This window comes from Saccopteryx bilineata, chromosome 12 (assembly GCF_036850765.1).
Source record: "Saccopteryx bilineata isolate mSacBil1 chromosome 12, mSacBil1_pri_phased_curated, whole genome shotgun sequence".
In the NCBI taxonomy this organism is placed as follows: Eukaryota; Metazoa; Chordata; class Mammalia; order Chiroptera; family Emballonuridae; genus Saccopteryx; species Saccopteryx bilineata.
Genome location: NC_089501.1, coordinates 15,815,122 through 15,842,141, shown reverse-complemented (window position 1 = coordinate 15,842,141; position 27,020 = coordinate 15,815,122).

Sequence of the window (27,020 nt, the reverse complement as noted above, 5' to 3'; positions counted from 1 at the left end):
TGCCATGAGGAAAATGCAGCAGAGTGATGTAATGGTGCCATTAGGGAGGAAGGAAGGGACTATTTCAGCTACAGTCATCAGAGGAGTTCTTTCTAAAGAGATGAAGTCTGAATGAAAAAGGGAGCCATCCTGTCTGTGAGTGAATCAAATAAAGATAAAGCAGCATCCACCGGATTTGACAGCATGGAATTCATTGGTGACGTTACAAAAGCAGTTTCATTGGAGAACTGGTGTAGATGACAAGAAGGTGGGTGTACAGTAATCGTGGGGTAAGGAAGAGTGGAGACAGAGATTGCAGAAGTTCCACGTGAGACTAAACTTCCTAGAAATCGAAAGGATGTGAGCAACTGCAGGAGAGTTCCCTCCAGGAACATTGCTGAGAGGGAGAGTTAGACATGAAGAAAAGAAGGGAGAAAGTTGTTACAAATGCAGTAGAGACTCATATCCTGAATACAGGAAGAGGCTGGTCTTTGACAAGAAAAGGGACGGGAAATCCCTTTCTGCCTATGAACAGGAGGAAAGGAAGGGAACGAACTAATGCAGGGGTGGTTTCATGGGTCTGGCAACGGGAAGTGGAAGAAGTTTCCTTTCTTATTGAAGTAAAAAACAAGGTCATCAATGAGAGTGAGTGCTAAGAGAAGGTGTGCAATATGAGAGATAAGGGGAGAAAGTATAAAATAATTATCTTGAGAGTGCTTAAGTTTTGCTAGAGAAACACTATACTTCAGACAATGCCACTGCCAACTTAGGGCACTTAAATAAGATGATTAATTTTTCTCATGAAAGAATCAAGCAGCCTGGTTATTGATTTTTCTCTAACCATACACAATTGTTCAGATGTAGGTACAAAGAATGTGTAGCTCATTGGGCTCCACCAGTATTAAAGTTCTCCGGATGAGTGTGAGAGGCAGAGAAGTAAATAAGGGAATTGAGATCCTCTACAAGGACATGGTCATGATTTGAACCATCAGATCTGAGCTGGGTAAAAAGACAAGTGAAAGATAAATAACAAAATATTTGTGGGTTGGTGTCTCAGTGAGGATGTACCAAAGTGGTAGTGGGCTGTGATGACATAGTGAGAGAGGAGTTGGTGACTTCAGAGATGGTGAAGGATGCAGGCTGTGTTGTCGCAGTGGGTAGCTGAGCTAATGTGAAGAATGTAGAAGAAGGAGTTTCAGCAGAGGAGACAAAGAAAAGAATAATAAATGGGGAATGAGCCACCCCCACACAATTTAAAAAGCCTAGGCGAACTGAAGCAGAAATGGCTTTAAAGCTGCGAGCCAAGGATATTATTACTGAATGAAGAGTGGTCAGTAGCGTGTGGCCTGGCCATGCACAATGATTAAGAATTATGTTCTAGAGTCAGACTGCCAGGGTTTGAATCCCAGCTTCTTCACTTCACACGGATCCCCCTTGGATAGCAAAAGTAACAGCAAACACTTACGTGGTATTTACTGAGCATTTTATATAATTATTTATATCTCCCAATAACAGAATGAGTTAGACACTTATACCCACATATACAGATACGAATAAGTTTCTTGGCCTCTGTAGAGCTCATAATGACATGATGATAATAGTTTCTACGTGATGGAGCTATTGTGTGTGTTCAGTGAAATAATCTGTGCAACATGATTAGCATACCACCTGGCTCAGTAGAAGTGTTCAATAAATTAACTGATATTGTTAGATGAGAAGAAAAGGGTTAGCCTCAAAAGAGCAGAGTTTTAGTAAGAAGGAATAATGCTCTGAAACCAATACTGGCAAGCAAGGACACGCTCCCACTTCTGGCCTTGAAGAACATGCAACATCAAACAAACAAACAAACAAATAAAATGAAAGTAAAATCCTGGCTGAGAGTGTCCAGCTAGCTGTCAGGCAAGGAAAGGAACTAGAGAAAGGAGGTCAGCGAAAAAGGCTAAGAATATCGGAGAGTTTGCTGCTCAAGAAAGAGGAGTTTGAGGGCATGGAGCAAGAGTGAGGGGCAACAGAGGGTGCTGGGCTGGAAGAGAATGTACACGGGAGTGTGGGTGGTACTGAGTCCAGCACAACCTCATCTCACACACACACACACACACACACACACACACACACACACACACACACACACGTCTGACAGGCTGAGTTCAGATCTTAACCCTTGAGGAAGTTATGACTCTACTTTGGGGTAATGAGACCAATAGCCATAAAAATGACAGCCATCCAAAGAAGAAAAGTAAGTTGGAAAACAGGAAACAGCTGGCCTATTTTTAAAGAAAAGTGTATATGTTAATGTGACCAAGCAAGAGTTAACCTTGAATTCAGCAAACATTTTTCGAGTGTTTACCATATGCCAAAGCCCAAGCTAGGTATCCTTATGCTTATTATCTCATTTAACCCTTACCACCAAAAATCAAGCTGTATTAAGATTATAAAGGCTTAATAATTTTGCAGTCTTAATATAGAGTGATTACTCATCAGACGAGCTAGAATATTTCAGAATCCTGCACCCCATTTCCTGTCGGGGGTCATGGTTACCTTGAAGGAGATTAGTCAGCCACACCTGCCTGTACTTTTTCCCTTTGTTCCTCCCTTTAGTCTTCCTAGTGGTTCTCAAAGAATTGCTGTGGAAAGTTGCACCTTAAAATCATGTAAACAATTTTGCATGGATAATTTAAAGGGTTTTCAAGAGTAATTCTGACGTTACCTCAAACACTAACTACAGAGCCCAACTTCTAAGTAAGATGGAAGTACTTCTGTCCAAGAATTTACAGACACATGGAGAGGCTTGCATTTTAGATAAGAACCCATAAAACAGGGACAACGGGCAGGATGGATCATTTCTAGTCCCATCTCCAGTGGTTTAAAAGCTGGTTGCCCTAAAATCCATTTTAAACATTGAGTCACAAGGCAGTAGTACTTTGGCCACTTTCTAGCAGAGTATTATATCCAAATAAAGAGAGAATGTCTTCTCCCCAAACTGGCTTATCAAAGACAGATCCTGAAAGTGAAGCTAAAGAAAGAGTGAAAAACAGCGTTGATGGGACAGGGGAGAGTGAAAGTAAGACTTTGCATTAATTGAGGAGGGTATGTGTGTGTGTGTATGTGTGTGTGTGTGTAGGGCAAAATTAGGTTTACAATTGTCAGTACACAAAACACAGAGTTTATTACTTTTCTTTTTTTTTCTTTGTTAAGATTTTATGTATTCATTTTATTTTATTTTATTATTTATTTATTTATTTATTTATTTATTTATTTATTTTTGTGTTTTTCCAAAGTGAGAAGCGGGGAGGCAGACAGACAGACTCCCAAATGTGCCCAACCGGGATCCACCCAGCATGCCCACCAGGCGGCTATACTCTGCCCATCTGAGGCATTGCTCTGTTGCTACCAGAGCCCTTCTAGTTCCTGAGATGGAGGCAATGGAGCCATGCTCAGCACCTGGGCCAACTTTTGCTCCAATGAAGCCTTGGCTGCAGGATAGGAAGAGAGAGATAGAAAGAAAGAAGAGGAGGAAAGGTGGAGAAGCAGATGGGTGCTTCTCCTGTGTGCCCTGGTCAGGAATTGAACCCAGGACTTCCACACACCGGGCCGATGCTCTAGCACTGAGCCAATCGGCCAGGGCTATATTCATTTTAGACGGAAGAGAGAAAGACGGGGGGAGGAGCAGGAAGAATCAGCTCCCATATGTGCCTCGTCCAGGCATACCCAGGCTTTCAAACCAGCTACCTCAGTGTTCCAGGTCGACACTTTATCCACTGTGCCACCACAGGTCAGGCCTCATTTTCTATATAAAATACATATATGCATATAAATATCATATGCAAAATTCTTGGTGAAAGTGAATTGATACAAGGCTAGACATCTGCATGATCAGGTAGGACAAGGTTACAGATGGAAATTCTCAAAAATAAGAAAAATATTTGGTGGTGGACTTTAGAAGGATTTGTGCATGTTTTGGTTGTTTATATTGTTGCTACTTGTTTACTTTTAATTTTTTAGATTAAAGCATCATTAGGCATATCAGTTTATTTATCTGTTCTTTAAATTTACTTTGAATTGTAAGAAGTTTTTTACCATTCCACAGAAGTCTAATAATGCTTAAAGAACAGACAGATATATGAATGCATACAACTACAGCACCCAGCATTGTATTTTTAGACCCCTAATAATTGCAGCATACCAAATTACTTGCTGATTTATTTACAATTACAGGTAATAGAAGCAAAAGTCAAACCCATTGCCCTAGAGTAAGTAGAAAAAACATTTGGGTGACTATTGGTCAAATAAGCTTGTAAATATGATGTAGGTCTTTGCTTGCTTTGGGTGTGGGAGACAGTCTGTAAGCTGGCAAAGTCATTATAGCCTAAGGCTTAGTTTTAAGACTAAGCCTTTCCCTCCCTTCTAATACTAAGATCTCAAAACTAAGCTTTTCCCCATACCCTTGACTGTTGCATGATAGGGGGTTGTACACTCTTATGAGGAATACTGTTTATGCCTCAGATAAGTGGCTTTGTATCAGAGACTTCCTTATTTGTATGTTGGCTTAAAGGCTTTAATTTTCTACACTATAAAAATGAGGCAGACCAGGAGCTCTCGCTCTCTCTCAGTTCCTGCTATCAGCATTGCAGAGCCCTCCCTGATCCCTTGCGCTCTATGGGAAAAACAGGTTTTCTGCTTTTCCCTTGGCTTTTCTTATGGCTTGCCTGTCTTGGTGAGACACCAATAAACAGAATGGCCCAACATCCTCCGACTCCGCCATTTCTTTACCACCTGCCCAAATTCATTGAGAACCTGCATGTGAATGACCACAATGGCAGCCCCTGGCAATACAGTGACTGAGTTGGATTACTTCACAAGCATTATACTTGAAAACATAGTGACAACATCAAAATGGCAATGAAAACTTGCATGTGGTTCATACACGTAGTAAAAATTTTAGAAAACATAATAATATTCTTCCTTTGGATTTTGAAGCCATTCAGCCACAAAAATCACTGATACAACACACGCAACTACACAGAGAGGAGTGGGATCAATGGAGCAAGTAGAGATTAAACTGACAGCAGGAAAAAGAAGTACTCTAAAATGGAGAAAGTACATTACATCTTGGTAGAGAGCTATCTTGGTAGAAGAGGGTGGAGAAAGAAAGGAAGTTGAAGTTGCCTCCTTCAGACTTCCTCTAGTTTAGGAGATTAAACCATCTGCTGAGAGCCTGGAGAATCCTACAGGCCTAGGGAGGAATTTCAAAGGTCTGGGATAGCTTCATATATTTATGGATGGGCTTGTTTGCTTATTGGTAAATAGCTTATTAGACAAATAATAATTTCATAATTAAAAACTTTTGTCAAAATGAAAAAATTAAAAATTATATTTTCACTACCCTAACTTTTGTTTTTTAATTTGGTTTGAATAACTGTTCCCTGCCAATAAGTGGCATTACAAGGATATGCTACTCAATCAGCAATATGCTTTCTATTAGGTAAATTGCAACACTCTTATAAAACAACCACAAAAGGTTATTGTCTCGATATATTTACCTTATGTTTACATTTACCATAAATTTCATTTCTTTCCGAGATGGTGAAATTCCTTTCTAATACTAGTGATATGAGATAGGCCCAAGATTATTTTAATAATAAAACTCTGCAAATTTAATTTTTACATGAAGAAAATACAATGTAGCCACAGTGTACCTAAATCTTTAACAAAAAGCTATGTTATAATAAACTTTCAGTTGTAATCTTTTTTTCTTATCCTGTCATTTTAATTGTACATGAATTGCATTTTTGATTATCTAAAAGAGAAGAGTAAAAATAAATGACACAAAGATTTACACATTGCAGTAATTTAGCCTAAATTACAGATTGATGATATATAATTTAGGTGAAATTTTCAGGGGAAAAAATACCCCTGTTTTCATATGTGGTTAATAGTTGAATTCCTATGGAATCACATTTCCAAGCCAAAAGTAATGATCTAAATCTGAACAAAAACTTTCAATGGAAGTCTCCCAATAATTCATTGAGAATGTAAATGCAGTGAACTGTAAATTTATATTGCCTACAAAGACTGAGCTGGACATTTCTCAAAGTAATAAATTTGCTCAATATATTTTTTTTTATAATCTGTTTTATTCCTGTAAAGGACAAACGGCTACTGAGAATGACAAAAGATCAGTCAATCAGAGTAATAGTGGCACAAAATAATATAGCTGTGTCAAGTACAGATTGCTGTTAGACAGAGCATCTTAAATTTGGTACTTCTATAACTGGACTACATCAAATTTGAGTTTGAACCATTTTCATTTTACAACAGTTAAGGATTAGTCTCTGGAAAAAATTTTTAAACATTTAGCTAACTAAGTACCTCTTTCTAGTGTTTACAAGAATTGTACTAAATTGGTAAACAGAAAGCCTACACATATAATCTCCTAATTATAGTACAGTGCCAGATAAAAGAAAATAAATTTGTAATTGTAGAATGGGCAATCTATTGATGAAATTTACCTATTAAATACTAATGCACAGTTTATAATATACAGTGTGTCTGTAAAGTCATGGTGCACTTTTGACCGGTCACAGGAAAGCAACAAAAGACGATAGAAATGTGAAATCTGCACCAAATAAAAAAAAAACTCTCCCAGTTTCATACCTATTCAGTGCAGTTCGATGTGGGCTCATGCACAGAGTTTTTAGGGCTCCTTAGGTAGCTATCCCGTATAGCCTCTACAGACTCGTCACTGACTGATGGTCTACCAGAACGGGGTTTCTCCACCAAACTGCCGGTTTCCTTCAACTGCTTATCCCACCGAGTAATGTTATTCCTATGTAGTGGTGCTTCGTTATAAATGCGCCAATATTCAGGTTGCACTTTGGTCATGGATTCGAACTTAGCGAGCCACAGAACACACTGAACTTTCCTCTGTACCATCCACATCTCGACTGGCAAGGCCGTGGGCTGCTCTGCTGCATACATGGTATTATGTCATCATCTGCGCATGCGCACATGCTGCCACATCATCCTACAGAAACTGGGAGGGTTTTCCTTTTATTTGGTACAGATTTCACATTTCTATTGTCTTTTGATTTTTTTCCTGTGGCCGGTCAAAAGTGCACCATGACTTTACGGACACACTGTAGTTTATTTCAACTAAAATTCTTTCGTTTACTCCCTAGATTTTATTACTTATGAATATAAGATACTTCATTTAATGTCAAAACACTTTAAAAATTTGAAAGCAAAAATGAAAAGGTGATAGGAGTCTCTGTTTTTTCTTCTTAACTTTAAAATTTAAGAAGATTAAAAAGTTGCACTTTGGAACTGTTATATAACACTAATTGCAAAGTATCTAGCAAATGTTCTATCCTTTTATAATCCTATTGTACAGGCATACCATTTAAACTCACTGCCTAGTAGTAGAAATGCCATAAAACATTGGGCAAACATGCAGAAAATAGCTGGCCAACCTAACTAGTATAGTATCAGAACATATAACAGAGGGAAAATTAACTGGCTCAAAGAAAGACAATTACTGTTCAGTTTTAGACAAAAATTAAGTTTAAGATAAACCTTATTGTCTGCTCTAACTAATTGAGCTAATCAGCTATCATACAGTATTTACATTAAGAAATATTTATGCTTAATTGTGATAAAAAAAGCATTAAAATTTACCATTCTTAAGTGTATAGTTCAGTAGCATTAAATACATTCAAATTGTATTGCGACAGATCTCTAGAATGTTTTTGTCTTATAAAATTGAAACTCAGAACCTATTAAACAACTCCCCATTTCTCCTCCCATCTTATAACCCCTAATAACACTCTTGAGTTTGACTCGCTATCTCATGTCCATGGAATCATACATTATCTGTCTTTTTGTGACCTGTTATTTCACTTAGAATAATGTCTTTAAGGTTCACCCATGTTGTAACATGTGATATAACTTTCTTTTTTTAAAGCTGAAAACATTTGCCTGTATGCATATACCACCTTTTTTAAATTTTTCCCCAATCATCCCTTGATGGACATTTAGGTGGCTTCCACCTCTTGGCTATTATAAATAATATCACTACAAACCTGGATATACAGGTATCTCTTCAAGATCCTGCTAGTGATTACCCATTTTTAATCAAATAGTTATAAACTACATAAAATCCATGTAAAGCCAGAAGGCATGGCCACTATCACAGCAGCCTGGCCCATGCAGGTTCGTATTGGATTCGGACAGTTGGTAAAGAAACAACAGAGCCGCCTGACCAGGCAGTGGCGCAGTGGATAGTGTGTCAAACTGGGATGCGGAAGACCCAGGTTCAAGACCCCGAGGTTGTCAGCTTGAGCGAGGGCTCATCTGGTTTGAGCAAAAGCTCACCAGCTTGAGCCCAAGGTCGCTGGCTCAAGTAAGGGGTTACTCGGTCTGCTGAAGGTTTGTGGTAAAGGCATGTATGAGAAAGCAATCAGTGAATAATTAAGGTATTGCAGTGCACAACAAAAAACTAATGATTGATGCTTCTCATCTCTCCATTCCTGTCTGTCTGGTCCTTGTCTATCCCTCTCTCTTACTCTCTGTCTCTGTAAAAATTAAATAAATAAATAAATAAATAAATAAATAAAAACAATGGAGTCAAAAACTGGTGGGCCATCATTTTTAATCCTAGCTTGCACCCGACGGGCAAGTAAAAAACACACACTGGGCTCCAAAACCCACTCACATTCAGTGCTCACAAAGCTACTGACTTATCCGAGTTTCCTAGAATCAAAGGTTTCTAGCTCACCAGACTTATTCACCTCTGTTCCCCATCTCCTTCCTTCTTCCTGCACAAACTCTGCACAAACTGGCTTCTCCCTCAACACTCCACCATCTTGGCTGCTTCTCCTGGCCTCTTCCACATGGCCTTTCTCAGCTCTCCTCTGCTCTCTCCTCTAATATTAATCTCAGGAACCAAGAGAGCAAGCTCCCGTTCTGCCCCCATTTTATAGTGTAGAAATCAAAACCTTTAATCCAGTACACAAAATAGGGAAGTCTCTAATACAAAGTCACTTATCTGGGGCATAATAGGATTGTACCACCCCACATCAAAAAGGGTGGGAAAGGGCCCTGGCCAGTGGGCTCAGCGGTAGAGCGTTGGCCTAGCGTGCGGAGGACCCGGGTTCGATTCTCAGCCAGGGCACACAGGAGAAGCACCCATTTGCTTCTCCACCCCTCCGCTGCGCCTTCCTCTCTGTCTCTCTCTTCCCCTCCCGCAGCCAAGGCTCCATTGGAGCAAAGATGACCCGGGCGCTGGGGATGGCTCTGTGGCCTCTGCCTCAGGCGCTAGAGTGGCTCTGGTCGCAACATGGCGACGCCAGGATGGGCAGAGCATCACCCCCTGGTGGGCAGAGCGTCGCCCCATGGTGGGTGTGCCGGGTGGATCCCGGTCGGGCGCATGCGGGAGTCTGTCTGTCTCTCCCAGTTTCCAGCTTCAGAAAAATGAAAAAAAAAATTAAAAAAAAAAAAAGGGTGGGAAAGGCTTAGTTCTAAAACCAAGCCCAGGCTACAAGGATCCTGCCTTGCCCACAGCCCACCCCAAACACACATTAATATCACCTGGGCGGCAGCTTCCATGTGGGCAGCGCCATCTTTAACAAAGTGAGCATAATATATTTTATCTGCCCAACAATCCATCTATAAAATAGAGAGATTTTTGATAGAGAAAAGTCCCGAACAAAATGATAAAAAAAAAACTACACACACAAACCATGTTCACTACTTAACTAGGCAACAACTTCAAAAAAAAGAAAAGAACATCCCAGATATTATCAGGTTATGTTTGAATCTTCCAAGGCCCCGGCCCAATTGTTTGAGTCCTGTTAGGAATCGTGGCAATTAGTTGAGTTCAATTTGTTTCTCTGGCCTTTAATTCTGGCTGAGCAGATGCCTGAATGCCATTCTGAGGAAAGTTCAGATGAGGCTGCCATTGCAAGGCTGATTATGAGCAGCAGGACTGAGCGGCTGCTACCACCCGGAGCTTGGAAGCGGATGAGTCAGGAGGGAAACACAGAAAGACTGGAAGAGGCTCCCAGGAAACCATTTGTACTGCTTGTCTTTAGGATCTGACTTATGCATATACATGTTCTCATTCCTCTCTAAAGGACTTATCAAAAGTCAGTAGGAAGTTCTTGATAGTTTATTTAAAAATAATTATAAAAAATTCCATCCCAAAAAATTTTAATTTTAAATTTCGACTCATACAAATGAGAGAAAAACAGTAAATGTCTAAATTAATAGTAATGTTCATTAACTTCTAAAAAGTCTTATTCATATGTTTGCATTCAAGATAACAGCTATACAGGGTGGGGCAAAAGTAGGTTTACAGTTCTGAGTATGCAAAACACAGAGTTTAGTCAGTATTATTATTTATTAATTATTATGTTATTTTCATACAAACAAGTATAAACCTTCTTTTGCCCCACCCTGCATATTATATGTAGTTATAAGTATCAAAATAGATTTAATAGAATAAAATTCCAAAAGGTATCAAAATATTTCTCCAATACATAAACATTTCCTCACATTTTCTACCATGAATTTTTTTCATAAGAATAAAAAAACATAATAAATATTAGCTTTTGAAATACATAGAAAATTTGTCAAAACAATCTATTGACCATCAAGTGTTTAAATAGGTTAGAAAAATACTTCATGTTTACAGATTGAGCTTGACGTGGTCAGAAAGAATGAAATTTCATGCCTAGACATCAAGCAGTGCAGCAGACAGATGAGTCAAGGGCTTTCTGGTGTCAGGTAGATTTTTTCTTCACTAGAGGGCTGGTTAAAATGGTGTTCTGTGCACTGTAATGAAAAGCTGTATCCTTATAATGGTTCTATGGTGATTTAGCTTAGAATAAATATTTAATGCTACAATCTTAGCACAACAGATACTAATTCTCTTCATGTTCACTGTCCCAAAAAAGATCCACAAGAAAACAACAATTCCCAGTCGCCCTCGACCCAGGGCCTTGCTTCCAGAGCCAGATTAACATCTGTTGATGAAGTCGTCTGGGAGGCTGATGCTGTTTCCTGTCTTGGAATTAGTTTGGAATAAAAACCAAATATATTTGCTTACAAGTCTGTCAACCGGCCTGAATGGGAGTGGCACAGTAGATAGAGCATAGACTTGAAATGCTGAGCACCCAATTTCGAAACCCTGAGGTCATCGGCTTGAGCGCAGGCTCACCAGCTTGAGTGTGGGGTCACCAGCTTGAGCGTGAGATCATAGACATGACCCCATGGTTGCTGGCTTGAGTCCAAAGGTCACGTGGTTGAAGCACAGGGTTGTTGGTTTGAGCCCAAGGTCATTGGCTTGAGCAAGGGACCATTGGCTGAGCTAGAACCCCCTGGTCAAGGCACATATGATAAGCAATCAGTGAACTAAGGTGCCACAACTACAAGTTCATGCTTCTCATTTCTCTCTCCTCCTGTCTGCTGTCTGTCCCTGTCTGTCTCCTGTCTCTCTCTCCTTCCCTCACTAAACAAACAAACAAACAAACAAAACAAAAAAAACGAAAGAGACTGTCAACTAGCACTTCTCAAAAACCTATAAGACATATACATATGAGAACTCCATCTTTTCTGATTAGTCAGTGTTGAGGGAATTGGAGGAAATTGATAATATTTTCAGGACAATATGACTCCTTTCTAGCAGGTCTCATTGGTTAACAAATAGAGGGTGCACTGCTCTGACTTAATAGAACACTAATAAAAATAAAATAAACAAATAATGACAGAATGAATAAAGAACAGGAGAATTCTTAAATCAATATTGATTAGGTATAGTTTCAAATATTTATCTTGGTGATAACACAATTATATTTTACATAAAATATTTTAAAATTATGAGTGCTTCTTGTTTTTCCCCTACTTGAAATAACAGCTAAGAATTCTGATATTTCTCACTAATCCCCCTCCATAAAATCAATAAATAAAATCTTTAAAAAAAAAAAAAAGAAAAGAAAGTCTTTAAAAAAAAAAGAATTATGTTTTAAATCTCTTAAGAAGCAAAGCTGACCAAAAATATGATATATTGAATTTCTATGCCAGAGGTCCTCTGGCTTTGCAAACTAAACTTTATGAAGATATTAATTGGGTATTTGTTAAAATACTGACTCAGGGTGGGTCTTAGCCCTAGAGTGTCTGATACAGGAGGAATCTGACTCATGGGCATATACCAGGTGATTTTGAGGCAAATGGTCTGGGGAGCAGGAACAGCTATACAATTTGTGGAGCCCAGTGCAAAATGAAAATGTAGGCCCCGATGTTACTACATAGGCCCTGTGCCCATGAAGCTAGACCTGCTGGGAGATTTAGAAATATTGTTCTAAATAGAGTTGAAGACAGGCAGCTTTGGATGTCTCCAGCACCCTTAGAGACTCAAATAGAACCTACTACCATTGGATCAAAACAGGTATTAATCCAGAAGGGGCAGCCCAAGATGACTTCTATTTCTCAGAAATCCTTGAGGAGCAGAGTAGTACCTGAGGACCTTCTTCCAAAATGAAAGAACGCCTTTTAAATCCTGTTTTTGGAAAAATTCAAGAAAGAGCCAATTTCCAATAGGCTAATTTGATGCAAATCTGTTTAATTTCATTTTTCTCTTTGATAGCTCTTCTGCAGTTCCATATTATCCATGAGGCCATAACGAGTGTAAAGAGAAACAGAGGAGTTAAAGAACAGTGCCGTGTGAGCCTTCTCACAGCTGTGCAGAGATCTGGCCATGAGCCTTAGCATGGTTTTAAATCCCAGTCTAACCCGCATGTAGAAAGGGACAAAAAGCAGAAAATGACTGTGAACCAGGACGTCTGTGTTTCCTCAAGGATGGTCTGTCCTGAGGCATTCTGCCTGGAGTCATTTCCTCCCTATTCAAAACTCCGGAGCAGGATAATGGCTCCTCTCTCCAGGGTAAGAGGGAGAGTCCATGTGAATTCCTGGACACAAAGGTCACATCAGAACACAAAGGAAGAGTCTGAGCTAAAATGGTAGTGTCCAATAATTGAACGAAGGGGTCCTCAGACTTGCTTTCTGAGCTCAGGAGGCCACAGAAAATGTGTGTGCTTAGGTTACACAGCTCAGCAGAACGCAAGCATGAGGGAAGCCAAGCCCAGCACGGGGATTGCAACACAGAGCCCAAGTGCGCTGAGCAGAAAGGAGAAGTCCTGGCAGGAGAGAATCTATTGCAGCAGGTTGGCAAGTCATCATTCTAAAGCAATCATGAAGAAAAAGCCGTTAGGAAAACTAAAATTCTACATCAATGGTGAGGAGTATGCAAGAATCAGAGGAATACAAAGAAGGCCCTGGCCAGAACTCAGAATTGGCCTTTAGTCCTAGGGAGAGGAAGATAGATGAAAGACAGACAGACAGACAGACAGACAGATAGTTGTTAGATAGAATCTGCCTGGTCTTGAGGAGGTAATAGTATAAATAAGACAGTTCTTGTTGTACACATTGCAAAAAATTTTTAAGTATTTTTTTTTGTTTTCTAATAGCCTGAGTTCAAAAGAAAAAAACAAAACTCAATTATTATAAATGGACAAATTAAACCAAATGGACCTTAAAGACTATATCATGCTCTGAGTTCCTAATTGGGGAATTAGGTTTTCCAGGTCACCAGTTACAAATGCATCTCTGCTACACTGCTAACTCACTCAAACCATGTAGGGTCCTGATCAAGAATTTCCAGATTATTTTATTCTGCAAATTGTGTTAAAATAAAACATCCTGATGATGGTTTATTGAGGTAAGTCTTTAAAATATCAACATCAAATATATAGTATGTAGTTGAAACAGCCTATATGTAATATAAATTAATGAGACAAAAACAGAGGGAGTGGCAGATAGGAGAAAATAAAGCATTAAAGTGACATTGAAATGTGGACAGAAAAGGGAATTGCAACAGAAAAATACTTCATGATATTCTACTTGAATATAGGCTTCAAAACCTCCACCTTACTATATTATTCATTAGAAGCAAGTATATGGGGTTTCTACAAAACCATGGTCAAGTCATGTAATTTTTCTGAACTTCTGTCTCTTCACCAATAAAATGGAAATAACCTTTGAAATTATTAAGATTAAAGTAAATAATGTATGAATTAGGTTCTTTCAAGTTTCAAGGGGAAGGGATGCCTATTCCGAGTGCTTTAATTTCAGCAGCTACAGTGTCAGGCGCCCTGGATGGAGAAGCAGCTGATCCCTCAGAGCTGAGCACCCTGCTCCCTCTCTAGCATCTCTGGTTCCTCTGCCAGCTTCCCTCCCTGTGTCTGCTTCTACAGCTGTCTTCCCTTGACTTACGACACTCTCTTTTTTCCTATTAGCCTCCACTGCTTCGTGACATATGCTTCCTCTTTTCTGGACGCAAGTGTGATCCAAACCTACCCTGGTAACCTACAGTCAAGTTCTTGAAAGAGAGACACTGCATGGGTTAGTCAGACACAAACTAGAAAGAGCATTCTGTTGGATAGAGTTCTCTTGCCAGGCCCACTCATGGTCACTGACTTGCCTTTGGACAATCAGTCTGTTGTCTCACCAGCTGTTGGACAAATAAAGACGAATTGCCTGCAGTATTGTTCCTCAGGAAGGGCAATAGCGGGGCAGGCATTTAGAGCGCCCAGTCCTGGCCCTATGAATGGGTAAGCTCTTACTCAGTAAGGAGCAGGAGGCGTGGATCCCCAGATGTGCTGCAAGTGTAAAAGGAAGAAGTCCTAATTGGAATCAGCCTCTCTGTTCTCTCCATTTTCAAATGGCATACAACAAATCTTGACAAATATTAATCTTGATGTATAGCAGGAGACCAAAGAGAAAAAAAATAGCGTGGGCGTGTGAGGGTAGCTTCAGAGGCAGGGAATATGAAGAAAGAAAAAAAAAAAAAACAGTAATGAGGAGGGAGAAAAGAGAAAGTATGTGTGGCCGGGATAGGAAGACAATGAATAAGGACAAGTGACAGAAACTGTGAGCGAAGGGATAGACCTAGGGAAGAATGGAGATGAGCAGAAAACTCCTAGGGAAAGAAATGCAAAATAGGAGTGCTCTCCTCAAAAGTCTCAGAATAGGACCTGGCCGGTTGGCTCAGCGGTAGAGCGTCAGCGTCGGCCTGGCGTGCAGGAGTCCCTGGTTCGATTCCCAGCCAGGGCACACAAGAGAGGCGCCCATCTGCTTCTCCACCCCTCCCCCTCTCCTTCCTCTCTGTCTCTCTCTTCCCCTCCCGCAGCCGAGGCTCCATTGGAGCAAAGATGGCCCGGGCGCTGGGGATGGCTCTGTGGCCTCTGCCTCAGGCGCTAGAATGGCTCTGGATGCAACAGAGCGATGCCTCAGAAGGGCAGAACATCGCCCCCTGGTGGGCATGCCGGGTGGATCCCGGTCGGGCGCATGCAGCAGTCTGTCTGACTGCCTCCCCGTTTCCAGCTTCGGAAAAATGAAAAAAAAAAAGTCTCAGAATACAGCTCACTGCAGAAGGCCAGCTGCCCGGACACTGTAGTCTTTCTACTTGTGATCTTCATTCTCAACCAACCTCCAAGTCCAATGGGGGAGGGGAGGTGAGGGTGGAGGTAACAGGAGACAAGAGTCTGAGTGGGCTTCTCATTTCCAAGATTTTCTCACTTCCTGCCCCTTAAAATGTGGCCGCTCTCCAGAGCTGAACCTGTTTCCTTGACAAGGAGACTTGACTATGGGGGGGATGAAGATACAATACAGTATACAGATGATGTATTATAGAATTGCACATCTGAAACCTATATAATTTTATTAACCTATGTCACCCAATAAGTTCAATAAAATTTTTTAAAATAAAATAAATAATATAAACATTTTATCAGCCACGCTAATTAGAAAAAAAACATAATATCCTCTTGCCTGTTTGCTACACACATTAATCAAGAACATGATAAAAAAAACATAGCTGACAGTACAAAAAAAGAGGGAAAAGGCTCCTCCTCTCCTGCATTTCCTTTTTTCTTACCCCACTCCCACATTGACCTGCTTAAATTCAGAGATTACCAGAGCAAACAGGTGCATTCATCAACTCCCTTGAAGGTGGACGTATCAAGCACATGCAGGGCAGGCATAGTGATTATAGCTGCACAAAGGCTGGGCCATCTTCTACCCTACCTCCTTAGAGAATGGTTTCTATACAGTATCCCATTCAAAAGATTCACCAACCTGGCCTCCAGAAAACAAATGAAAATCGAAACCTAAAATGTCTCTCAAAGAAAACTGAGTCATTACATGTATAATGTGCAGCAGAACTTCAAATTAACCCTCACCCCATTTTTCTCTTAATGTATCCTATAACATGAAGAGCTCTCCTCTTTACTTCTATTTTAAAATTCTCCAAAATATTTCCCCTCAAAACCAGCCCTTTCTCCTCCTTTCTTTCTTCCTTTCCTGAATCTAGTCTCTTTTTTTTTATCCTGAAGAAACTTTATGGCTTTTCCTATCTATCTATCTATCTATTTATCTATCTATCTATCTACTTATTTATATATTTTTAAGTGGCCTGACCTGTGGTGGCGCAGTGGATAAAGTGTCGACCTGGAAATGCTGAGGTCACCGGTTCAAAACCCTGGGCTTGCCTGGTCAAGGCACATATGGGAGTTGATGCTTCCAGCTCCTCCCCCCTTCTCTCTCTCTGTCTCTCTCTCTCCTCTCTAAAAAAAAAAAAAAAAAAAAAAAAAATGAATAAATATATATTTTTAAGTAGGAGGAGGGAAGTGAGACAGAGGTGCATGCACCCTGACCGGGATAATTTTTATCAGTATTTTCCATTAGTTTTGTGCTTTTACATCTTCTTTAGAAATCCTTCCCAGCTTTGATTCATAAAGATATTCTCAAATATATTTTTTCAAAAGTTTAAAATGTTGCTCCTCACATTAAAATCTATACTTCTCCTGGAATTGAATTTTGTAGTGGGTAAGAAGTGAGATCTCAATTTAATTTTTTTCATGTTGATAATTATTTCCATATAGTTTATTGAAAAGGTTATTCTCCTACTTATATTTGATAAAAACCATCATCAATCATGTATCAAATGTTCTTATATGCAAGGTCTGTTCCTTGTTCTGTACCACTTACATTTTTGTTACTAAACCAATATCATACTGTATTAATAACTACAGTTTTCTGATACAATCTGGATATTAAATAGAGAAAATACCCTCCATGGTCTTCATAGTTAAGTGTCCCCTGGCCATTCTTAGCCTGTGGAATTTTACATAAAATTTAGAATCAGCTTGTTACATTTGCAACAACTTCCCCCTAAATCCAAATAGAAAACTTACTTGAAACTTTAATGAACCATCATTGAACCCACAGATCAATTAAGGAAGAGTTAAAATATTTAAAATATTAAGTCTTCCAATCCACGAATATGGTATATCTCTTCTTTATTTGGGGCTTCCTTATAACTTTAAATAAAGTTTTATAATATTCTTTATCATAGTGATGTCCATGTACAACTATATTTATTACTCTATAGTGGATGTAATAATGATATTGTTGATGAAATCACTTTTATTTTATTTATATTTTTTATTTATTTTTTTAAAAATTTTATTCTCTAAATATTTTTCTTGTTGTACAGGACTTCAATTGATATTTATACAATGTGTCAGTAAAGTCATGGTGCACTTTTGACCGGTCACAGGAAAGCAACAAAAGACGATAGAAATATGAAATCTGCACCAAATAAAAGAAAAACTCCCAGTTTCATACCTATTCAGTGCAGTTCGATGTGGGTTCACGCATAGATTTTTTAGGGCTCCTTAGGTAGCTATCCCGTATAGCCTCTACAGACTCCTCACTGACTGATGGCCTACCAGACGGGGTTTCTCCACCAAACTGCCGGTTTCCTTCAACTGCTTTTCCCACCGAGTAATGTTATTTCTATGTGGTGGCGTTTCGTTATAAACGCGCTGATATTCACGTTGCACTTTGGTCACGGATTCGAATTTAGTGAGCCACAGAACACACTGAACTTTCCTCTGTACTGTCCACATCTCGACTGGCATGGCTGTGGGCTGCTCCACTGTATACACGGTGTTACGTCATCATCTGCGCATGCACACATGCTGCCACATCATCCTACAGAAACTGGGAGGGTTTTCCTTTTATTTGGTGCAGATTTCACATTTCTGTTATCTTTTGTTGCTTTCCTGTGACCGGTCAAAAGTGCACCATGACTTTATGGACACACTGTATATTGATTTTTAGATCTAGAAATACTGCTAAATAAGTACAGTAACTCTAATAAATTTTTAATAGATTCTTTTGGATTTCCTTCACAATTAAATTTTTTGAGAAAGATGTTTTATTTTTTTTTGTACTATGCATTTTTTTTTCTTGACCTTTTTGTACCAGTTAGGCCCTCCATGATTAGAATGAACAGCAGTCAAGACAGAGGGCATTTTTATCTCCAGTATTAAAGGGAAATATATTTAAGATTTTACTATTAATATAATGTTTTCTGTAGTTAATTTGGGGTTTTATTTTAAAAGAGGTATTCTTTATTATGTTGAGAAAGCTTTCTATTGCTAGTATGATAAGAGAAGGTTTTAGTTTTATTTAAAGTATAAACGGGTGTTAATTTTATCACATTTTTTTACTACATCTATTGAAATTTTATATAGTTTTTCTCCTTTAACTTGTGAATGCTGTAAATTAAATTAACATTTTTATATAAACTTTTTATTCCTGGGATAAAACAAAATTGGTTATTCATTCATTCTACAAATATACACTTTACTCCTAATTTGCCAGGCACTATTCTAGACATCACATAAATAACCTTGTAAGTGTACTATAGGTAGAAAGCTGTAGAAAGAGGAATTGTGAAAAGAAATTGAGATGCTTGAAACAGAATTTTGATAGTATTCACAGTGATATTGAAAAGGTCCAGTGCGTGCTATCCAGAGTGGATAGCTGGGGTAGACTACAGAACATTATCATTAAAATAGAGGAGTTCTAGAAACTGAAAGGACAAGGTCTTAAAGGAATTGCTTATGTGACTATTAAAATCTCTCATAATTCAGATAATAATAAGGTTGGAAAGAATAAAAGTAAGTCAGGAACTAAAAATTTAAGGATTGTGAATAAGTGACTTAAGTCTAAGGAAATGACCTGAAAATGCAAAAAAAAGAAGTGCAGGAAAAAAAATTAAATAGACTGATAATTTGAAATTCAAAGCTTGAATAGAGGTTGGGGTGAAAGGTAGGAGGAGAAAGAAAGAATGACTTGGAACAGCAGTATGTCTGAAGGGCCATTTCTGGGAGCAGGGGAAAATATGGTAGGTAAAACTGCCACCACTAAAGAAGGTTGAATAGGGTGCAGTGTCCTCTGGAGAGGGCTAGGTTTCCTCTAAAGTGAGAAAGGGAAGACAGTATTCTGACAAAAATGTTGAGAATGAAAGTTTTGCTAAAGATGGAGTGTTAGTTGCAGAAGACCCAGTGGAAAGCGCAGATATTGAGGAGAGGTGGGTGAGGAGAGAAAGAGCATGTTCAGAAGTATAGGGAGAGAGGGCTAGAGATGAGGATGACCTGGGAATAAAAGGTTTCTTGTGGAACTAACATAGAAAGGGATAGCAGGCATAATGAAATGGTTTTGAAGCTCTCTAGGTAGACAGTGATGAGCAGCTGTAAGATTGGGAGAAAAGAGTAATGGGGACCTGGGCTGTCCTCTTCAACCTTAGATGTGATAACAGCGGTCTTACTCCAGTGCACATGGAACATTTTCTTGGTCCAACCAATGGAAAGGGGTCAAGATGTGCTTTCTTTGATGTGTGTGTGTGTGTGTGTGTGTGTGTGTGTGTGTGTGTGAAATACATTTTATACATTGTGGATTCTATTTGCTAATATTGTTTCTATGACTTTTCCATTTGTGTACATAAATGAAAATGTCCTGTCATTGTTCTCTTTCTATCTTTGTCACGTTTTGCTATCAAGGTTATGCCATTTTCTAAAATGAGTTGGGCATTGTTGTTTTTCTACAGCCTAGAATAATTTGTACAATACTAAAATTGTTTGTTCTTCAAATGTTTGGTAGAAATCAGCCTTAACATTATATGGGTCTGCAGTTTCATTTGAGAGAAGATTTCAAAATAGTGATTCAATTACTTTAATGAATCAGCAACCCTTTTTTGCTAAGGGCCAGGTAATAAATATTTTAGACTTTGTGGGTCATATACAGTCCCTGTCATATAGTCTTCTTTTCTTTTCCTTTTTTAAAAAAACCTTTTAAAACATAAAAACTATTTTTAGATTGCAGGCTGTGCAAAACTGAACGCAGGCTAGATTTAGCCTGTATACCATTGTATACCAAACCTAGCTATAATGGACGTAGGATATTCAGGTTTTCTATATCCACTTGAGTCAGTTTGGTAGATGACGTTTTTGTATATGAATGGGCTCATTTCTTTTCTTTTTTTTTTTTTTTTACAGAGGCAGAGATAGACAGGGACAGACAGACAGGAACAGAGAGAGATGAGAAGCATCAATCATCAGTTTCTCGTTGCGCGTTGCGACTTCTTAGTTGTTCATTGATTGCTTTCTCACATGTGCCTTGACCGTGGGCCTTCAGCAGACCGAGTAACCCCTTGCTGGAGCCAGGGACCTTGGGTCCAAGCTGGCGAGCTCTTTGCTCAAGCCAGATGAGCCCCGGCGCGACCTCGGAGTCTCGAACCTGGGTACTTCCGCATCCCAGTCCGACGCTCTATCCACTGCGCCACCGCCTGGTCAGGCGGCTCATTTCTTTTACAGTTTTGATTATATTGGGATAAAGTTGATAATACACTCTTACCTTTTTAATACCTGCCACATCTAAAGTTATGTCCCCTTCTATTTTTCCAATGTTATTTGCTTTTTCCCATTTTTTTTTCTAATCGTGCTTGCCAAAAGTTCAATTTCATTAGTCTAACAAAGATCTAGTTTTTATCTTCATAAATACATAAATTCTATCTAGTGCACACAATTTTATATTTTTTTTACTCATAAAAAATCTATACTTACAACCAAAGAAGAAATCATTATAAACTGTTAATGTAGTAAATTTGGGGTAGAGCTCTATAAGCAAGAATTATCTCCCAAATTTCTTTTACCCTACCATGTTTTTATAATTAAAATAGTTCAGAGCATTGTGCAGAATAACGTTAAGAAATAAAGATACCAATTTTACATTGAAATCCAGTTTTTATCTATGCTCCAGGAATATTCATGATTACAATAGAAGTTAATATTTTGACTATTTTAGTCTTTATATATGAGTTGTCTAAAACCATTCTTATATAACACTGGGGAACAAAATTTTTGTTGCATCAACAAAAACACTTGTTCTTACCTAATTTGAGTATGCTGATCTCAAATCTGACATTAGTTTTTCTCTGTAAGCTACAGTTTATTTGCAATTCATCAGATTTTAGGTTTTCATCTTATTGTAAAATTTTCAACATTTAGTTTAACATAATGAAGTAGAATGTCTTCTTGGGCATCATTGTGAAAATATAGTAAGTTATATAATGCAGTAAATATACTAATACACTAAAAGATATGATTGCATCAGAATTTGTCTACAATTTTGAAATAGAACATATTAAAACCTTATTTTAATCATAAAATTTGCGCAAAACTTATTTAAATTCTATTCAGGCAAAATTTTGTGTTTGTAGCTCTTGCATTTGTGTACTTGCTGAGGACAATCTTGTTTAAGGCTCCATAAGTAGTCTGCTGATCACTAACAGCTCCAAGATTTTTGGGAAACTTATCAAGGTGACTGTTCAGGAAGTGAATCTTAACACTTGTTACATCCAATGTCATGGAAAGCCAACAGCATCCTTTGATTCAGAAGTTCATAGTTTTCTGCTTTTTTGTTGCCAAGGAGGTTCTTTGTAACTGCCACAAAAGATTGCCATGCTGCTTTCTCCTCCTTATTCATCTTCCTGGCAAATTCTTCATCACGTATGAGGGTTCGAATTTGTGGTCCATCGAATACAGCTGCTTTTATCTTCTCAAAAGACAAGGCAGGAAAATCAGAAATAATATATTGAAAGCATTCATTTTCTCTATTCAAAGCATGAACAAACTGCTTCATTAAGCCAAGTTTGATGTGAAGTGGGGGGGAAATGATCCTGTCTCAATTAAGTACAGGTTCATTCACAATATTTTGCATCCCTACTTCCAGAGCTTCACATTTCAGCCACTCCTTCTATGTCCAGTGTTTCTCCCAAGCTTGGCTGTCCCACAAACACAGAAAGCAATGATACTTTGTGAAACCTCTCTGTTGTCCTAGCAGGAAATTTACCATTTTAAGATCCACACAAATGATCCAGTTATGCTCTTCATACTTCGGAAAGTCAAGGACAATTTTTATGTCATTCTTACTAAATCATTCAATTCAGGTTGGCTAAACTGCTGAGGGGTTAATGACTGCTTGCCACCAGATGAAGACCCTTCAGATTCTACAACCATTTCCTCATGCATCTTATCAAAATACACTTGATCACCATGTTCACTTTCTTCGTCCTTGGAAGAAATAAAACCATTGAAAACCGGAACCGGGAGTGTCTCAGAGTGTGGAATAGGTTGTATTGCTGAAGGAATATTAGGATATGCGATCATATGCCGTTTTTTCTTGCTGATGCCTTTGTATGGATCAGACAGAAATAACAGTCACTGCTGTGGTCCTTAGGTTCACTCCAAACCATGAGAATACCAAAAGGCATTCCTTTGTGTTTTCCTTTTGTCCAGTCACAAAGCATTTCCTTACAATTATGACACACAATATGAGGAGCCCAATTCTTGTCTTGATCACCCAGGGGAACTTGAAAATGGGCAATACATGCACGTGTCACAAATGATGAAATATTGCACCTTTGACATTGACGTGTGTAACAGCCACATATATAACAGAAGGTGTCAGGACTATTCTTACATTTATGCCTACTCGAAGAAGCCGTGATTCAATCTTAAAACAAAATAAGAGGGTGTTTTTATCAGATAATAATTTTTTACATTTAAAAACAACTACTATTATGTAAAAGTGATGTTTGTAAAACATTAATTTCCTTGTGGTTATGTTCAATCCAAGAGTCGTTGCCCTTTAACTCCAATTTAGAAACCAATGCATGCCATTAACTGTAACAAAAAAGAAATTAAAATTGCATAAAAACTGGAGCATGCACTGAAAAACTGATTTCAGATTTGGAATCAGTGATGCAGAGATATATAGAAACAGTTCTAAAACTTCATGCAACAAAAAATTAAAAACAAAATTGTTTCCCAGGATAATTCATAGTTTATCCATACATTTATCTTTAAGATTAAAAAATAATTTATGTAAAGCATTTAGTATATAATAAACATTGGGAAATATTAGGTATTGTCAATTAATAAATGATGGTATTACACACACATGAACTTCTCTACCTTATGCAGAATATTATACAACAAATCTGAAGACATTCCTTCCAGTTTTGTCAAACCTCAGTGATAAGGAATGGCTAGTTAAAATAATATACAGTAGAAGGCATAGGATAGAGGGACTTTTTAGAAACAATAAGTTTATTATTTACTCAGCCTATTCTACAATGAGAGAATAATAGAAACAGCATTCAGTCATCTAGCAAGTATGGTACTGAGCATCTACTATAGGGCAGGTGCCGGAACATAGTAGCAAACAACACAGGCCGAGTCCCTGTCCCCACTGAGCATGCCATCTGTTATGAAAGAGAAATATTAAGCCCATGAAGAAATGTGATGAGTATTAAGAAGGAGAAACAAAAGCAAGTAACAAACCCCTAAACTAAAATTGATCTGGGTTAAGAAAAGCTTCTTTGAAGAAATGACATGACCTCACATTTTATATAGATATGTAAGATTTTGTTCTGTTAGAGATATTAAAATGCTAGGGACTGGAATTTCCAACTTACATGGGTGCTTTTAATACTTGTAGTAAAGTCATCTTAAGCAATAGTTAAATTCTGCAGTTGCCACCTGATTGTAGTATATAGTGTAAATTACCTTCAAAAAACTTCTTAAATAACCCTCCAAAATTCAGTATCTGTAATAATATTTATATGCTCCTGACAACATTGAATTTTAACTGCACCCTGTTCTTCCGGAAAACAGCAAAAGTTAAGAATTGCCATCACCATCTTGTGTTCCAGGAAATGACTCACGATGAAGACAACCTTTTTCTAAACAAGTTAGATAAGATTTAGGGATACCTCTCTAGTTCCCTTTGATGAGACCAGACACAGACCCTTCAAATGATCATTCTTTGCTTCAAAAAGGATTAGCCGAACTGCTCACCCCCACTGATCAATGTGGACAAAATGCTTCTTAACTGAGTTTTGGTTAAGTTTTTCTCCCTGCCCAAGGTTCCCGACCCTCGGGTCCTCTTCAGCCTGAGCCAGCACGCAGCCCTCCCCAACAAGCTGACTCGGGGTAAAACCTCCTCTGAACTCCTCTCAGGGTGAGCCACTCTCTCATCCACTTCTCCCCGCCCAGTCTCTCCAGCCTTATTTCTTCATCTTATCAAATAAAAACCAACCTCATTGCCCCACTCTTGAGATGCTTGCCCTTCCCCCACAGTGCAGAATCCTTTCAAATCAAAGTCTCACCTTACTAAGTCCAGATTAGATTTTTAAAAATATAATTTGACACTAAATACTGGAAGCTAACCCAATAACTATAATACACTCTTTTTTTTTTTTTCTACTCCAGTATTTGAAGAGTTTAATGTTTTCTCAGTTCAACAAATAAAATACTTATTTGGTAACAGGCACAAAAAATAAGTGCTTCAAACACTATCATCACAAAGCAGATGCTGGCATCATTAGAGCCCTAAGAGTAACTGAGATTCAAGTGACAGCAAAGGTCTGTCTTCCATCTCAACATCATGCCAAACTATGTGCGCACCGAGTGCAATGGCTGCATCATTTTTTCTACCTTTTTTTTTATTGTCCTGCATACGTACAGTTGCATTTAGGTAAGTGAAGTGCAAGTGCTTTTCCCATGCTCTAAACCACTACAATAGAAAGGGAGACAAAGAAAGTATAATAAATCTCATCTATCAGGAATCCTTAGAGGATGTGTCACTCCGAAACATTGAAGATTTGCTCACTTAAATCTCTTTATGGAAATCTTTCTGAATTGTACTACATATTTTATTGCTTTCTTAAACAAAGTGCTCTAAATAGAACTTAACCTTTTCTTGGATGATGTACAATGATCCTTATGTTGAAATGAAATTCCACTCCAGCGTAGAACAATGACGACTGCGTGATCTGCTGTGATGCATAGAACTATCACTAAGCTTTCGGAGTTCTCTCTGCTCCTCCTCCTTTTTTCTTTTGACTAGTGTCTCTTTTCTAATTAAAAAAAAAAAAACCTTTTTTTTTTTAACCTCATTGTATCGCTCTGTGACTAGAACTCTTCCTCTTCCAAATGCTGCTTTTTATATGCTTTAAATTTCAGAGGAGGGGCGGGGGGAAGGAAGGATGGTAAAAATCCCATACTTCGAGGGCCAGTGCCAGGCCATTCTGAGCCTAGCGGGGAGGAGAGTCCAGGACCCTCTCACCTGAGAGACAGTTTCCCTCTGGGTAAACTGCACAAGCTTTAGCATTTTGATCTTTTTGTTTCCACTTTGGCTGTGCAGAGCTATCTTTATTTCCTGACTTTCAGCCATGTTTCAAACATCAAAAAGTAAAATATCCAGAGAATATCTTAGAAGAACATGGTGATGATAGGGTAAAGGCTGTTTTCTGGGGAATTGAAAGGGGCAGCCAGAAAAATCATGTGAAAAATTTGATTGGAACAACCAATTCCCTCTCAAGTAGTACATTTCCAAATCAGCTGTTTTTAATAGATAGAAGAATCTGGAAGGGCAAGTTAATGAAAAAGAATACTGACTCGGTTCAAAATAAGACCTGTCATGTATTAGCTGTGTGACCTTAAATAAATGAATTATCTATTCTAATTTTTAGTTCTCAACTATAAAAAGGAAATAGGATTGCTTGCTTTATCTATATGACGATGTTTCTGCAAAAATAAAAAAGTAATGTATTTTTTGATGCTGCTTATGAACTATAATAGTATTAAAAGGGAACGGACTGTCCAGCTAAACACCATCTGTCATGGACAAATGCTCTATCCACAAGTTTTCCATGACTCAAGCCTATTATATTCTCCATGGAAGTTTCCCTAAATTTCCTGATACAAAGCAACTAGAACAGTGCTTCTCAATCAGTAATCAGCACGCATCATCTTAAAATGCCTTGTTAAATGTAGATTCAAGGCTGGAGATCAGATGGAAATTTTGCATTTCTAACAAGCTTCCAGACCATGCAGATGCAACCGACCTGGAAACAGTTTGCTCTTCACCTGAGAGTTTGTTTGACCTGCAAAATCCCCAGCCTCACCCGGCCTACAGAATCGGAATCCGTATTTAACTAGATGACCAGGGACTTATGTATACCTTAAAGTTTAAGAAGCGTGTTCATAGTCTTATAGTAGTGATTCTCAAAATTAAAAATGCAAACCCTCAGACAAAAATGAGGAACAGGTCATTGGAAATTGGAAGAAAGGTAATTATTCTTATAAAGAGGAAAAGGACTTAACTGAATTGTATTGTACTGTTATATGGAAGGTACAACCTTTGAGCAATGAAATTGTACATAAGCAGAGGAGATTTCTAAAAAGTATTGAAGGTGCAGCTTGAGTCCTTTTTACTGCCTTAATAAGATAATGAGAGAAAACATGAATTAAAGAAAAGATTTTTAAGTATAAAAGAACCAGCACTTGGAGATTTGGAACATTCTATGCCTATCCAGAGAGAGAGAGAGGGGGGGGGGGAGGGCTTGTTCTGAAGAGAATACTAATGGATGGCTGAACAATCATTTGATAAAGAGATCATGGGTGTGACTCATGGATTTAATCAGCCATCTCAGCAGAAGTCATGAATAGGCTTGAGATTACACAACCCAGCAGAGGCAGAGAAAGTGAGACAGAAGGAAAGAAGACTGTGAG